This window comes from Musca autumnalis, unplaced genomic scaffold (genome assembly GCF_047663935.1).
Source record: "Musca autumnalis isolate F117 unplaced genomic scaffold, ASM4766393v1 scaffold_3, whole genome shotgun sequence".
Lineage (NCBI taxonomy): Eukaryota > Metazoa > Arthropoda > Insecta > Diptera > Muscidae > Musca > Musca autumnalis.
In genome coordinates, this window is record NW_027411866.1 from 144,398,519 (window position 1) to 144,416,463 (window position 17,945).

Sequence of the window (17,945 nt, forward strand, 5' to 3'; positions counted from 1 at the left end):
TAATTAAAGTCGGTTCTGAATAAGTGTAATAAAGTAAATAAAGCATTGTAGAAACGTAAACTAAAACGAACCCTGTTTTATTTGGTACAAATCGTATCGGGGAATAAAACAACGTCTACACGGAGATTAGTTAAACCTAATTCCGTAACATTATTATAGTACCAAGGGTTAGTGGTGTATGGTCGGCCCCTTCCGACTATAGCTCTCTCTTACTTGTTTTATTTCGACATAGTGCAATAGGCCCTACATATAAATTTCCAAAATTTTGCTTTTTAAATTCTATAGATTTTTTTTAGTCCGGTCAAAATAGACATTGAAATAGCAAAAATTCCCACAAAGCTGAATTTTGGTGGAGAGCTAGAGTTTGCCATTAGAAGCAACGTCCTAAAAGTCCCCATCGATCCCATGTGTGCAAAAAAAATTATTCGGGGTCAAAGGTCAAATTTTAAGGGTTTTTTGGTTTTCGGATTTATTTTTTGAAAACGGTTGATCTAATCAAAAAGTGATTAAAGTAAATATTGTAGACAGAAAAATTATCTACAAGTTTGACCTTTATAATTTTTTTCCTACAAGGAACCATTCTTGAGATATAGCTGTTCTAAAAAACACATGATTTTTATGCACTTATAAGGGAAATATGCACATATTCAGACGAACCGGCTAAAATAAGCGAAGTAATCGGGTCTGTCCACCAAAAATATATATATTTTCTTGAAGAGCGAGATTATAGCTATCTTCTAAAAAAAAAATCCAACAAAATCGGAGCTTGTTTAGTAGAGTTATTCAATGTTAGAGTCATTTTATGCAAAAATAGCCCATTTAACCCACATGTATAATCGAAAGCCCAAAGGGAACGACCCTAACGAAAACTCTCCGATTTTTTTTCAAGTTTTGTCCGAAGGTAAGGTTTGTTGCGCTGATTACGGAAATGTATAATTTTCAACGGTTGCAGATCAGGTTCGCCGGTTATTCGACCCGAAAGGCCAAATTTAAAAACCGGGTTAGACCCGGATCTACTGATCCGATTCCTGCAAAGTGGATATCGTCTGAAAGCTTACGGAAGTATCTACCACATAGTGTCGTTACTTTAACCGGTTCGCCTCATAATGTACTTACGCGGCTAATTTTTTATTTGACCTTTAGATCGCGATATCTCGAAAATGGTAAGTATTTTTTAAGTATCTTAAAGACCACTCTTGTAGGCAATTATTGAATCTAAAACTTTTACTTTAGCCGGCTTTTGCTAAGTCTTACCGTTTTTGAGAAAAATTAAAAAACCTGAATAATGCCTCCAAAAATGACCTTTGACCCCGAATAACTTGTTTTGCACACATGGGATCGATGGGGACTTTTAGGACGTTGCTTCTAATGGCTAACCCTAGCTCTCCACCAAAATTCAGCTTTGTGGGAATTTTTGCTATTTCCCCCTTATACGCATGTCTATTTTGACCGGACTATTTATCACTTCAAGCCATTGACATTCAATTAGTTTTCACACGCATTCGTGTTTTGCCATCTAGATTTCATTTTGTGAAACATATTAAAATACAACAACTTTTAAAAAAGTTGCAATGTTATCAACAGAATTAAAGCTTTTAACATATCTAGTAAGATAATAACATACCAAAAAGTGGCAACGCTATTGTATGTTAATAACATATTTATGTTACAATAACATCGCAAAAGCTTTATCCCATGTAAAACCCAAGATAAAAACCAATTACCTATTTTATGCAAGGACAATTAAAAGTATAGACACCAAAAGCGTTAATTTTCTGTTCCGAACAGATGTCGCACAAAGTGACAGGGGCTAGTTAAATCACTCGACTTTGAAAACAATTTATTCGTTTTTCTACAATTTGGTATGTTTGTTGTCAAACACATTATTGTGATTTAAAATACAAAGAAACGCAAATCACAATAATAGAAAATCTATTATGTTTGTAGTCAAAAGTCGTTAACAGAACTCTGAATGGCCGACTTTCTATAGGCCTTGAATCTATGATTTTAGTTTTTCGAACAAATATTTATTTGTATACATATGCTTTATTTATGTTAAAATAAAACAAGTAAAAAAGTGTTAAGTTCGGCCGGGCCGAACTTTTCATACCCTCCACCATAAAATATTCTTAACTAAAATGGAATAATTAGTTTTTGTCCTGTCCCCAACTTTAAGTGGGTACCTTAAAATGTCAGATAATGTACATAAAATGCTTCATTCGGGAGGCCTTTTTTATGGTGCCTATATCTAACTATGTATGTTGACAATTTTTGGTGGGCGAGAAATTGGGAGGTACCGTTATATAGGGGTTTATAATAAAACATGGACCTATGTTGACAGTTTTTGATGTTTTTAATGTCAAATGACTCCTAATTCGGTTAAAAATTGTAGCTAGAATCCTCAAAATACCGAATATCGGTACATAACGTGAAAACTTCAAATGTCATTAACAGCTAGTTCGGAGGTATGTGGGCTATACGAAAATATGAACTTAAATGAACAATTTTTGTTGCAGAATTTTTGTTGGCTTTTAAATTTCAAATAACAGAAACTTCGTCCAAAAAATAAAGCTAAGGTACGGAAATTCGGGAGGTTTGTTTTGGGGCTATACCAAAACAGGGACTTACGTGGTTAAACATTTTAAGTAAAACCCTCAAAGTACCGAAAATCGGGAAGTATCGTTATATTGGGGCTATGTTGAAAATTGTTGATGCAGATGAGTAGTGACCACTACAACCTTCAAATGTCAAATTACAGTTAGTTCGGATAAAAATTGTAGCTAAAATTGCCAATTACTGAAAATTGGGAGGTACCGTTATATGGGAGCTATATCCGAACATGGACCTATGTTGACAATTTTTTATGGGGAGGTGTTGTGACCACTAAGAACTTCAAATGTCAAATTACTGCTAGTTCGGTTTAATATTGTAGCTAAAATCATCCAATTACTGAAAATCGGGAGGTACTTTTATATGGGAGCTTTATCAATACATCGACCTTTCATGACAATTTTGTTCAAATGTTCAAATTACAATGTCAAATGTTCAAATTACAGATAATTCGGTTAAAACTTGTAGGTAAAATTCCGAAATCCGTTATACCGAGGTACCGTTATATGGGGCTATACCAAAACGTGGACCGATGTAGCCCATCATCGAACTTGACCTGCCTGCAAACAAAAGACGCATTTTCCCAAAATTTCAGACAATTTTGGTGGAGAGGTGTGGTGACCTGTAAGAACTTCAAATGTCAAATGTTCAAATTACAGCTAATTCTGTTAAAACTTGTAGGTAAAAATCTCAAAATACCGAAAATCAGGAGGTACCGTTATATGGGGCTATACCAAAACATGTACCTATGTTCATAATTTGTTCGAATATAAGTTTTCTGGTCACTAAGAACCCTAAATATCAAATTATAGCTATATCGGTCTAGAAATGCGACTTAAATCGTCAAAATACCTGAAATCGGGCGGTAACGTTATATGGTGGCTATTCCAAAACATTGATCTACGTCCACTAGTTTTGTTATATAAGTTTATTGACACTTAAGAACACTAAATGTCAATTTATAGCTAAATCGGTCTGAAAATGTAGCTAAAAACGTGAAAATAGCATAAATCTAGGGGAACCGTTATATGGGGGCCATACCAAAACGTGGACCTTTGTCCACAAGTTTTGTTATATAAGTTTAGTGACGCTTAAGAGCCCTAAATGTCAAATTATAGCTAAATCGGTCTGAAAATGTAGCTAAAAACGTCAAAATACCGTAAATCGGGGGTACCGTTATATGGGGGATATACCAAAAGGTGGACCTATGTCCACAACTTTAGTTATATAAGTTTATTTACACTTAAGAACCCTAAATGTCAAATTATAGCTACATCGGTCTGAAAATGTAGCTAAAAACGGCAAAATACCGTAAATCGGGGGGTACCGTTATATGGGGGCTCTACCAAAACGTGGACCTATGTCCACAACTTTTGTTATATAAGTTTATTGACACTTAAGAACCCTAAATGTCAAATTATAGCTACATCGGTCTGAAAATGTAGCTAAAAACGCCAAAATACCGTAAATCGGGGGGTACCGTTATATGGGGGCTATACCAAAACGTGGACCTATGTCCACAACTTTTGTTATATAAGTTTACTGACACTTAAGAACCCTATATGTCAAATTATAGCTAAATCGGTCTGAAAATGTAGCTAAAAACGGCAAAATACCGTAAATCGGGGGGTACCGTTATATGGGGGCTATACCAAAACGTGGACCTACGTCCACAACTTTTGTTATAAAAGCTTATTGACACTTAAGAACCCTAAATGTCAAATTATAGCTACATCGGTCTGAAAATGTATCTAAAAACGTCAAAATACCGTAAATCGGGGGGTACCGTTATATGGGGGCTATACCAAAACGTGGGCCTATGTCCACAACTTTTGTTATATAAGTTTATTGACACTTAAGAACCCTAAATGTCAAATTATAGCTAAATCGGTCTGAAAATGTAGCTAAAAACGTCAAAATACCGTAAATGGGGGCTATACCAAAACGTGGACCGATATAGCCCATCATCGAACTTGACCTGCCTGCAAACAAAAGACGCATTTTCCCAAAATTTCAGCGTTCTATCTCCATTTTTGTGGATGCTAGAGTGATTACCACAGACGGACGGACGGACGGACGGACGTGCTCAGATCGACTCAGAATTTTACCCTGATCAAGAATATATATACTTTATAGGGTCGCAAATGAGTATTTCAATGCGTTACAAACGGAAAAACAAACTTAATATACCCTCCATACTATGGTGGAGGGTATAAAAATTGTAATTAGAGTTGCCAACGCGCAAGTAAAAAAAAGTAAAAAACTATCAGTCGGCTTTGCCGACAGAGATGTACCCTCAGTCTCGGACCTAAAGAAAAGACATAACATACAATATACAAAGTTTAAATCAAATCGGTTTCTCATTTCGAGGGTTATTCAGTTTAGTTGGTGCCGGCAGGCTTATTTTAAAGTCCAAATTTTGGATCGGTTCGGCTGATCTGTTCAAGAGTTATCGCGCCTTCCAGCCACTACACATGGTGCCATAGGAGTCTTTGAAAGCTTTCGGACTATTTTCTCAGGAAGTATGGACATTCCCCTGAAAAACGAAACGATTGAAAGCAGGCCTTAAAGTGCGGGAAGTACACGAAGTAGTGCACCTATATAGTCCATATTCGAAACTGATCTATGTCCCATAGAGATATTACGATACGAAAATTATGGACCAAATTGGCTACTCTCTTCAATTTTTCCGAAATTTTTCGAACTTTTGTGAGGGAGGTACCTGTCTTCGAAATTTAAATTATGTTTGGACAAAATATTATGAACGCCAAATTTTAGACCGAATCTGGTGATCCATTTGAGAGTTGTCGTGCGCTAAAACCACTACATATTTTTAAACATTTCGGACTATTTTCTCAGAAGTATGGACTTGCCCCTGATAAAACTTGTACCGTTATAATGAGGGCAGCGAATATAAGTTGTTACAACAAAAAGCAAAGCGATTCGAGATCTGGTCATAAACTGAACTTTTCCGAAATTTTGTGTGTGAGGTATCCGAAGGTGCGGACCGACAGAGTCTATATTGGAATCTTATCTATGTCTGGTAGAAATTTCACGATGTGCAAAGTATGGACCAAATCGGTTACTCGCTTCAAGAGTGGGGGAGGTATCTGAAGGAGTGGACCGACAACTTAAACTAAGTTTGGATAAAATATTACTAACGCCAAATTTTGCACTATCTTGGTTCATCCGTTTGAGAGTTATCATGCGCATTAGCCAACCAGAAAAACACATTTCGTCCAAACATTCTTGGAGCCTAAAAAGATTATTTTGATGAGGCTCATTTTGTCCGTATGGAAGTGCATATACCCTCGTTAGTATAAACACTGAGGGTATAAAAAGGTGACTTTTAATGTCAAAGTTGCGATATACATATTATTTCATTATTTAATAAATAAAAGGCCATCAGCAAAACGTGATTTTAGAAAACAAATTGTAATTAAAAATTTGAATATCACTGTGCAACATTTTTAAGGTGATCTTGTTCAAACAATTCGAACTGAGGATTTTTTGAAAGTACAGACCCAAACGACAAGAAACCCTAGTTGGGTTTTGTTGTGTCAGATACAGCTCGGATTTTATGGCACCATCTAAACATGGTTAAATGTTGAGTTTTTAAAGAAATTCGGAGCTATATCTCTGAAACCAATGCGAATCTTCTTCTGACCTCTGAAGCGAATTTGTAGATAAGGACAAGAATAAAATATTTGGAGAAATAATGAACTCTTAAAACTACATTTACTGCCTCAAATTTCAAAATATATGCAAAAATTCCACAATTTTTATACATTTCGCACCGTATCTCCAAAACCGTTAATTTTTTCTGAATATTTTCTTTTGGAAAAATATTCCCTGGAATGCACAACTCTTCAGAACATGTCATTGTTGTAAAATGTCTCTATCACGTTGTTTTCAGTACATTTTTCAACGACGATTTAATAAGAATGTCAAAAATGTAGTGAAATCCGAAATGCGAGAATAAATTGTTGATGTGAACTGTGTTTGAAATACGTGTTGTAAAAGATATGATGCAAAATACCGCTGAAACAACATGAAGTAAGCATTTTAGAGTTTCAGAATGTTCCAAAGAATTGTTGAGAACATTATTTGGAAGATTTTTGCAAAAGCTTACTTAGTTCAACTCCCAATAGCTTAGCTGATACTGACCAGAATTTCTGCAATTATGTAAAATGTTCTATATTTTATCTATTTTGATGTCCTAGATGGAGTTTTTCTTATATAGTCTGTTCAAAAGATAAGTTCAACTAGTATAGGGCTACAATGTTGCTAAAAACAGCAAGCCCAAATTCCTATTCGTTTCTGAGATAAAGGCCTGAGGTATTCACTGACTGATTCATCAGCACCACACGAAAAAGAGCAGTAAGGTGACGTATTCACTGACTGATTCATCAGCACCAGACGAAACCGCTGAAGCTAGAAAGTTGAAATTTTGGGTGTAGGTTGCTGTTGGAGTTTAGGGGTGAGATAAAGCTGGGTTTTTGAAAATCCGGCCTAGAAGTGTACGAAAAGTACTAAAAGGTACTAAATATGGTACCCTTGGTATTATGCAAACGGGAAGAGCTAGAATTCTGAAATTTGAAATGAGGGTAACTGATGGAGAGTTAGAAAGATGTACTAAAGGGAAATTCGAACTATAAGTGCACGAATAGTACTAAATGGTACTAAATTTAGTACAATTTTGATTTGAGTGAACGGATTGAGCTGGAATACAGACATTTGGAATGAGGTTCATTGATGAAGAGTAGTAATGTAAGGTTTTTGTAAATTAACACTATAAGGGTACGAAAAGTACTAAATAGTACTAAATTTAGTACAATTTGGATTTGGGCGAACCGATAGAGCTGGAATCCTGAAATTTGAAATTTTGGTCACTGGTGGAGAGTAACAAAGAAAGGCTTTTGGAAATTCGAACTATAAGTGCACGAAAAGTACTAAATGGTACTAAATTTAGTACAATTTGGTTTTGGGTGAAGCGATAGAGCTGGAATACTGAAATTTGTAATGAGGGTCTCTGATGGATAGTAACAAAGAAAGGTTTTTAGAAATTCGAACTATAAGTGTACGAAATGTAATAAATGGTACTAAATTTAGTACAATTTGGGTTTGGGTGAACGAACAGAGCTGGAATCCTGAAATTTGGAATGAAGGTCACTGATGCATAGTAAAAAAGAAAGGTTTTTGAAAATTCGAATTAAAAGTATACGAAAAGTACTAAATGGTACTAAATATAGTACAATTTGGATATGGGCTAACGAATAGGGCCGGAATCCTGAAATTTGGAATGGGGGTCACTGATAAGATTAAGAAAGATGTACCAAAGGTCGAAAAGTCCTAAATGGTAGTGAGTTTAGTATGATGTGGATTTGGATTTGAAGAGCTGGAATTCTAAAATTTGGAATTAAGATTACTGTTGGAATATAGAATTGAGATATGGAGGTAGCTTTGGAAAATCGTACTAATGTGCACGAAGCAGTACTAAATGGTACGAAATTCGCTACATTTTTGGATTTGCGTAAACAGATTACTGTTGCAGTGTAGGATTGATGTAGTCTTGGAAATTCGTACTTATGGAAAAGTGCTAAATGGAACTACTTTGGCTATAATTTGGGTTTAGGTGAACGGACAGAGCTGAGATATGAAAGTACATTTTGGAAAATGGTGTACGAAAAGTGCTAAATGGTTCAAAATTGGGTACCTTTTGGTATTTGCTATATGGTATAGAATATAGGAATTGCATTTTTACTTTTTTTAAAATTGCCACTTTAGAACACTCTAAAAACACTTATAAATAATAAAAATTTTGTTTTGTTAACAAATTTACATTTAATTTCATATTTAAGCTAAATAATGAAGTTTTCCGATTTTACAAAATCGATCGGAATCTTAAGAAGCTAAAACAAAAACGATCGAAATGAAATTACGGAATTGAAGCCATTCCGATCCGAATCTGTGACATGCCTGTATATATAAAGTAGAAAAATGTTTGTACGTTTGTTTACTCAAAAACCGCTGAACTGATCTTCCTGAAATATCAGAGTATATCACTACATGGCCTGAAAGTAACATAGGCTAGAAAAATTTTGCGTTGATTCGGAGGTACCTTAAAAAAATTTAGATTTTTTATGAAAATTTCTATAGAATGGTAACAGATAATGTCTCCTATTCCAATAAAATCCATCAAGAACCTATATTTGGGATAAATCGGATACTGCTCCCATGCCGCAAAATTTTTTAAACCGCTGTTTTCGTAAAAACTCGTGTGATTTGTTACTTTCATCATTGAAATTGAAACGAGGCACAAAAAACGCGAATTATTCCGCGATATTTTCAAAACAAAAAATCGTAAATTTTTCAATTTTTGCAGTAGCAATGATCCGGACCGCCGAAAAACTAAATTATCGAGGGTACCAGCACACTCATAAGGATATTGTAAATACTTTACCAAAAAATAGGTTTTTAAAAAAATAGCGCACTAAATGTTGGCTTTTGGCAGTAAATTATTGTGATGCTGTGTGGGCTGCTTAAGCTCGTTCCAGTACTTTTTTAATGATAAAAGTGTCAAAAGAGCAAACTTTCGAAAATGGGTTCCACATACACATTTTTCCAAAATGTAGGGGAACGAAAAAATGGCAGAAACGTCAAAAAAACTGGAACAAATGTCAAAGTCGGCAAATCAACCAATCAGAAGCCGACAAACATATTACAGAGTTTTGCTCGCCCAAATTTGTCGTGTAAAAAGTTTCTAAAGAGAAGCTATTCAGTGCCATTTTGGTTGAAAGAGAAGTGAACATTTTGCAACTTTCTTGGTGTACGGGAACGCATTTCGGGGAAAAATGTTCAAAATGTGTAAATACTTTTTAGTTCTGGAACGAAGCTAATGTCAATATACATATCAAATAATGCGCAATCGGGAGTACTTTAATCCTATGATTGGTTTTTTGAAATACCCGAATGCGCGTCCAAGTTCAAAATACAAAAAACACCTAAAATCAGGCTTCAAAATATAAGCATCCATAAAAGGTGGATGCAGTGGATATTTTGAAAAGTGATACTTTAGAAGTGTAATCTTCATTTTGTATTCTTCTACTTTTATTTTGGACAGATGTCCATCATATGAATGGTTTAACCAGCAATCAAATAGCAACGTAAAAACCTCGCTAGCTTCAACTTACTTTTGCCTATGTTTATTCAGTTACGGAGTCATAACTTCCACTCAAGTTAATTTTTGTTTTGCTATATTTTTGAGCTTTGTTCAAAAACACTTAATTTTATCCAGTAATAGTCATAGTTACTGGTAAACTACAATAGTTCGCGTATTACAATAGTGCAAACTTTGGCGTCATGTTAACTAAATTTTTTGTCCTTTACTCATACACCCTCGTCAGCATAAATGCTGAGGGTATAAAAATGGGTAAGTGGGATGACCGCCAACCTATTTTGCATCATAATAAGGGTCATATTTTCCTCATCCATTGACAGGCTTTACTTTTCGAATAAGACTACTAAAAGCGAGATATTCACATTAGAATGAAACTTTGAATTTTTGTCCACATAAGTTTGTTGCCCATTCCGACTCTTGAATATTATCCGACCATCACCAAACTCGATATGCTTCATCCTTTCTAGGAGCCCTATTAACCACCAAAGCCCTATTAACGATCCGATAAAAATTGAACCTGTAGCGTGATTACAAAAAATGGAAAAATGGGATGCATTAACGACTTCTACGATATCTCCGTTGTTTGACCACCTACGCCAACCTACTTTGCATCATTCCTAAGATGGGATTTTCTACTTTCATAGCCAGGTTTTGCTTTTGAAAGGTCTACCACCAAAGGTCCCAAACCAAAAATGAAAACTTGGATTTCATAATCAACTATTGCGATATATTCGTTGTTTGACCACCTACGACAACCTACTTTGCATCGTTAGAAAGGTGATATTTTCTACTTTTATTGGTTTTGCTTTTGGTATACCCCTTATAGAAGCTGAGATATTCGCTTTGAAAAAAACGTGTAGTTTTTCTCCCAATAAGTTCTTTGCCATTCCGACCCCCGAATATTATCCGGCCATCACCAAAATCAGTAGTCCTCCTCCCCCCCGGGGCCCGCTTTAATTTCGTAACGACCCAATCAAAATTGCTATCTGTAGCGTGATAACAAGGTTTAGATGGACAGACTAACGGACGGACGTAGGGACGGACACACAAAGCCAGATCGACTCAGCTAGTCGAGACATTCATTTTGTATATATATATGTATACATATACTAGCAAAATGCTCGCTACTTCCTATGCGGAAAGGATATATAAACACTGCAAATTTTGTTGTACTATTACCAATTTTTTTATTTAAGTATTTAGTTTTATTTAAGTAACAGTACTTTCCACTTTAGTTCGATTAACTTTTTCCACGACTTTTAACCACATATTTCAACCCTACACTGACATTAATAGCAAATAATAACCATAATCTTAATTCCAATACCAAATTGTACCAATTTAGTACCATTTAGCACTTTTCGTACCCTTAAACATCCCCAATCCTACACTTCAACAGTAATCCTACTTCCAAATTTCAGGATCCCAATTCTATCCGTTCACCCAAAACCAATTTAATACCATTTAATACTTTTCGTACGCAGTAAGTACGAATTTCCAAATCTTCCTCAATCCTACACTCCGACTGTAATCTTAATTCCAAATTTCAGGGTTTCAACTCTATTTGTTCACCAAATTTACCAAAATTAGTACCATTTAATACTTTTCGTACCCATAAGTACGAATTTCCAAAACTACATTAATCCTACACTCCAACAGTAGTCAGGATTCTACCCCTATCAGTTCACCCAAATCACAAGTACGAATTTTCAAAACTTCCTCAATCCTGCAGTCCAACTGTAATCTTTGTTCCGAATTCCAAATTTCGGGATTTCAGCTCTATCCGTTAACTCAATACCAAACAGTACTAAATTTAGTACCATTTAGTACTTTTCGTATCCATAAGTACAAATTCCCAAAACCATTCAACACTCCAACAGCAATCTTAATTCCAAAATTCAGTATTCAAGCTCTATCCGCTCACAAAAATCTAAATTGAACCAAATTTAGTACCATATAGTACTTTCCGTACACATTAGTACCAATTTTAATTAATTCAAAATTTCAAGATCTCAGTTCTATCCGTTCGCTCAAATCGTACCAAATTTAGTTTTTTTCGTGCCCTTATGTACGAAAGACTACCTCAATCGTACACTCCAACAGCAATAATTTTTCCAAATCTCAGGGTTCCAGCGCTGTCCGTTCACCCAAATCCAAATTGTACTAAATTTACCAAATTTAGGACTTTCTGTACACTTTTTCAAGATTCTAGCTATATTTCAAGATTGTAGCTATATCAAATTTCAAGATTCTAGCTATATCCGTTCAGGTTATACAATTGTTGCTAAATTTAGTAACTTTTAGTACTTTTCGTACACTTATAGGTCGGATTTCCAAAAACCATCATTCTAACTCGCCATCAGTGACACTCATTCCAAATTTCAGAATTTTATTTCTTCCCGTTTGCCTAATACGAATGGTACAATTTTAAGTATTTTTTAGTACTTTTCGTACCGTTCTAGTCGAATTTCGAATTTCCTACAACCAAGCCTTATTTGGTATCTTCGGATCAAGGGTGACCCTCCCCCAAAATTTCCATATTCTAGCTATAGCCGTTTAGCCTGGGCGTTGATTATCATTCAGTCAGTCAGTCACTTCATTACTGAACTTTTTGCGTTACAAACATTTTGGCCAAAACCAATTTATAAAACCCTCCCCACATATGTAGGGTATAAAAATATAATATCGATAGATAGTTTAATCAGTACAAATGTACAGTACATGTGTCGTTGGAGTACATCTTTCCTATGAATTTTACAAGAGAGCGCGCAGCTAGGATGCACTCCATTTTGCTTTCACAGCACACATCTAGGATGCACTCTATTTTTGATCCAAATCATGGCTTAAAGGTGGAGTGCTTTGGATTGAATTTATATGCATTCTTCGGATTGTGTTTTTAATCAATCTAAATATGAAATAAAAATGCAAGCCTTAGCTAAAATTCTCAGAATAAATAAAATTTTTGTAAAGCAAGAACATGCTTACTTACTTAGCTGACCCATTACAGAACATTTGTTCCATAGACCGAACTAAGAAAAGATCTTCAATTCTCTCTGTTTTGTGCTTCGCTTTTTGGATACCGCGCCTTGTCATCTCTTCATCCATTTGTTTGAGCCATCTATTCTTTGGCCTGCGTGCACCGCCATGTGGCTCGAATTTATACGCCTTTTTAGCGGGTTCATCCTCGCTCATTCTTATTATATGGCCAGGCCAACGCAATCGCTGCATCTCAATATGTTTAACTATATTGATGTCGTTGCAGAGCAGATACAGCTCGTGGTTCATGCGACATCGATATTCACCGTCAACGCAGATTGGTCCGTAGATCTTCCGAAGAATTTTTCTCTCAAACACGCCAAGCACTGCCTTATCTGCTTGCGCTAGGCTTCAGCACCGGTAGTATCAGTGTTTTGTAAAGCGTTATTTTTGTTTGACGAGTTGTGGCTTTGTTTTTAAAGTGCTTACTTAAGCCAAAGTAGCATCTGTTGGCCAATACAATTCTTCTTTTTGTGTTTACGGCGGTGCCTAGGTATACGAAGTCTTTTACTACCTCAAAATTATAAGAACCAACTTCAACAGTTGGTCCGATCTCAATGGATGCATTGCGCGTCGACACCATCAGCTTGGTCTTCTCGGCGTTTACCGCCAGACCCACTTTAGCAGATTCTCCTTCGACCTACATAGTATGGATCTGTAATACGAACACATCAGAAGATACCTTAACATATAAAACAATTTAAACCTATTCAGATGATCGCTAGTGTATGTACATGGGTCTACGACCATTATTTCGATGCCTTACAAACTTTTTGGCCAAAACCAACTTATAATACACACATAGTGGTGTAGGGTATACACATTTAAAATCGATAGATAGTTTTCTCCACCGTTATTAAAACCCCTAATCTAAAATCTCTCTCGCCTTCCGCAAGGAAAATTGCCTACTGTAGATATGGACTTATATATAAATTCCAAATTAATGGTAATGTTAACGATAATATCGATAGCTATCGATGTTCTGAAATGAAATATCGAAAATATTTAATGTTGGGAATATCGATAGTTTTCCAGGTATATGTACTAAGGAGTGGATTAGAGTTTCAGTGCTTACGTTGTTGAAAGGGCCTTCGATGTCGAAACATAAGCCACTGTATACATCCCCATTTCGTAGGTTCTCTCTATATGGTGTACTAACTTATGTAATGTGGTCTCGTACACCTTTAGTTCGAATTCCCAAAAATGACACCCATATTTAAATACGATGACGCAGCATTTTGTACCTCTTAGAACTCTTTGCAGACGTTTAGTCAAATTTTCCAACAAACAGAGAAACATATCGCCCCTATACCCCAACAGTAGTCCAAAGTTCAAGGTTTTAGCTTTACCGATTCGCAAAATAGGAACTTTGCAAATATGTTTTCATCTTCTCTGAAGACTTGTACAAACTCTTCGAAAAGAAAACTTATTGGAAAATTCAAACAATTCTGCTTTTTATAAATGTTCCTTTTATTTTTGAAAGCTAATTGCTTTCGTTACAGTAACACATGCAGATGCAGTAACATTTTCATGTTGCTCAACTGCCCTAAAACATTTTTTTGCATTTAGTTTACTTCCTAACGAACTAACCCTTTGTTAATCACAAATCTTGCATTTCCATCAAAAATACCTCAGTTTCAAAAACTATTACCAGATTTGGCAGAAAAAGCAGAGAGAAAATACAAATTGAAATATGAACAAAAAAATAAATGTCTGAGGGTATTTTAAAACAATCCTCATTTTTTTTGCAACTACAACTGGGACCTGAAACGAAACATTGTATATATGATAGAGTGTGTGTGTGAGTATTCTTATCTGAGTACATGAAAGAAAAGCAAGGAGTCACGACCTGTCTCAATATTTACGAAGAATCAAATAAACGTGTGAACAAACATCTGACATTAATACTCATTCAAAAAAGACGCACACACACTCGCATTCACAATTCCTTAGTAGTGTACATGAGCATATCCTTTTGCTTCAAGACAACCACCAACAACATGCAAGCTAAGAAAATAACAATAAAAACAAAATGAACGAGAATCGTGTGACTCAATAAGTAAACAATGCAAATTTTTTCACTTCCTTTCCATTTGAGTTGTTCCGAGAAATTCGTTGGGAGTTTTGAGGATAAGGGAAATTAAAAGAAATTTGTTTTTGGGCGCAAACATAAAATTCATTGATAGAATTATACCCCCACCCAATTCCACTCGGATATGTCCTTGTTGTTTCCCTCAAGTTTTGCTCGTAAAATGCCGCGTGCTTGCAACATGTTGTGTTATGTTTGAAACACGATAAAGGATAATAATAACAAACGACCTGTATGAGTTCCAAGGCAACTAAAGTACGTTTATTGTCTGTTTACGTTAGCGTTGCCGTTGACATAATTTCCGACCATTTTTAATTGGTCGTAGTGGTAATGTTTGGGAATTATTGCCAATATGGTAGGTTGGTGAAATTAATAAAATTGAGTTCCACAAAATAACATGACAACAAACCATATCAGTTGCTGATATTAATAGAATGTTTGCCACAAGTTTCGAAAACGATATCATTTTCGAACATTTGGCAAATGTTTTTCTTTTGTTCGCCAAAAAGTTCGAAAACGATATCATTTTCGAACATTTGGTGAATGTTTTTTCTTCGCAAGAAAAATTGTTTCGAGAAACATTTCTTATTTTGGATTTGTTTGTTTCAAAACATAATTTTATGTTGTTTGTATAAAATTCCCATTTGCATTATTCAAATAATTTCGATATAAATGCTACGTATAATATAGACAATAAGTGATAATATAGACAACATATGGGTAGGTTACCAAATGCAAGACAACAATGTTGGCCACAGTATCGCAAACATAACCCAGCATACCATTGCTATCGAAAACGATATCGTTTTCGAAATGTTTCTCGTTAGTATTGCGGATATTTTGTTCGAGAACGACACACTAGAATGAATAGAAAAGGATTCATTCGTAGCTAAGTTTGTGTCAGGAAAACCCTCGATTTCGAATATCGGTAATAATATTATTACCGAATGAATGACGATAGTTTCAACGATAGTGTCGGAAAACATTTTTGGTGGAGTTTCTTGATGTTTCTGTTAAGTACCTTTTATTTCGTCTCTATTTCTTTGTTATGTTTGCTATACGATATGTACCCATCATTGCTATCGAACACGACATCGCCTTCGACTGTTTCTCGATAGTTTTGCGGATATTTTGTTCGAGAACGAAACACAAGAATGAATTGAAAACGATCCATTCTTCGCTCAGTTTGTGGCAGCAAAACCTTCCATTTCGAACACCGGTTATAATATTATTAGCGATTGAATTGACGATAGTTTTCACGATATTGGCGAAAAATATTTTTGGTGGAGTTTCTTGATATTTCTGTTATGTCCCTATTTCGTCTTTATTTCTTTGTTATGTTTGCGATACTGCTGATAACACTATGTGACACTGAAAATGCAAACAACTTCTAGTATGCATTTTTTGAAAGTACATATTTAGACTATAAAAATCCCTAGTAGGGTTTTGTCCTGTCAGATCCAGTTCGGATTTTATGACCTCATCTAAACCGGGCTAAATCTACAATTTGTGGCATTTTTCAGACGGTTATCTCAGAAACAAATAGGAGTTTGGCCTTGCTGTCTTTAGCAATACTGTAGCCCTATACTAGTAGAACTTAAAAACCACATAGGAAAAACTCCATTTAGGTCATCAAAATCAATAAAATATAGACAATTTTACATAATTGCTGAAATTCTGGTCAGTATCGGCTAAACTATTAGGAGTTGAACCAAGTAACCTTTGCAAAAATCTTCCCAATAAAGTTCTCAACTATTCTTTAGAACATTCTGAAACTCTAAAATGCTTACTTCGTGTTGTTTTAGCGGTATTTTGCATCATGTCTTTTACAACACGTATTTCAAACACAGTTCACACCAACAGTTTATTCTCGAATTACGGATTTCAGTACATTATTGACATTTTTATTAAATCGTCGTCGAAAAATGTACTGAGAACAACGGGATAGAGACATTTTACAACAATGACATGTTCTGATGAGTTGTGTATTAAATTCCAGGAAAATATTCAGAAAAAATTAACTGTTTTGGAGATACGTTGCGAAATGTATAAAAATTGTGGCATTTTTGCATATATTTTGAAAATTGAGGCAATAAATGTAGTTTTTCGAGTTCAAATATTTTATTCTTGTCCTTATCTACAAATTTGCGGACATTTTCATATTACTCAGATGAAAAAACTGCACTAAGTCAGGTATGTATGTATGTAGATATTTAAACGATCACATACGTCATGGACGATAGGATCCGAAGCCAAGGGTGCCCGGACATAACTCCCACGGACATAACTCCCAAAATGATTTTGGGTGTTATGACCGCTGCCCTTTGCGGACATAACTCCCAAAATGGCGGACATAACTCCCAACGATTTTTTTCTTAATTTACAAATTATTTCTTTGCTTAATTTTGAAATTTATAGTTATAAATTTTAGAGTAGAAGTTAGAATGTAAGCGGAATTATACATTCCACTACCGAAGTATCCACAAAATCCTCCTGATTTCATAAAATTATTTTAAAACGAAATTATGCCCGAAATTATGTAAGTAGCAGTTAGGAGAAGTTTTAAATTTTAAAAATATTTGTTAAGAAATCACGCTATTTTTTCAAAAATATTTTCGTTTTTCAGAAAGTTTTTGAATATTTGTAAAAAATCTCGCGATTTTTGTTTTCAAAAATATTTTCGACTTTTTATCTCCTTTAATTGTGAACATATTTTTGAACACTTTTACAAAAACTTTTTATTTTCTTAAATTGTGAAAATATTTTTGTAAAAAATCGCGAATATTTTTTAAAAAACTTTTTGTCTTCTTAAATTGTGAAAATATTTTTGTAAAAAAATCGCGCGATTTTTTCAAAAATATTTTCGCCTGCGGCGCTTTTCGTTTTTAGAAAGTTTTTGAATATTTTACAAAAACTTTTTATTTTCTTAAATTGTGAAAATATTTTTGTAAAAAACCGCGCGATTTTTTTCAAAAATATTTTCGCCTGCGGCGCTTTTTGTTTTTCAGAAAGAATTTGAATATTTTTTTC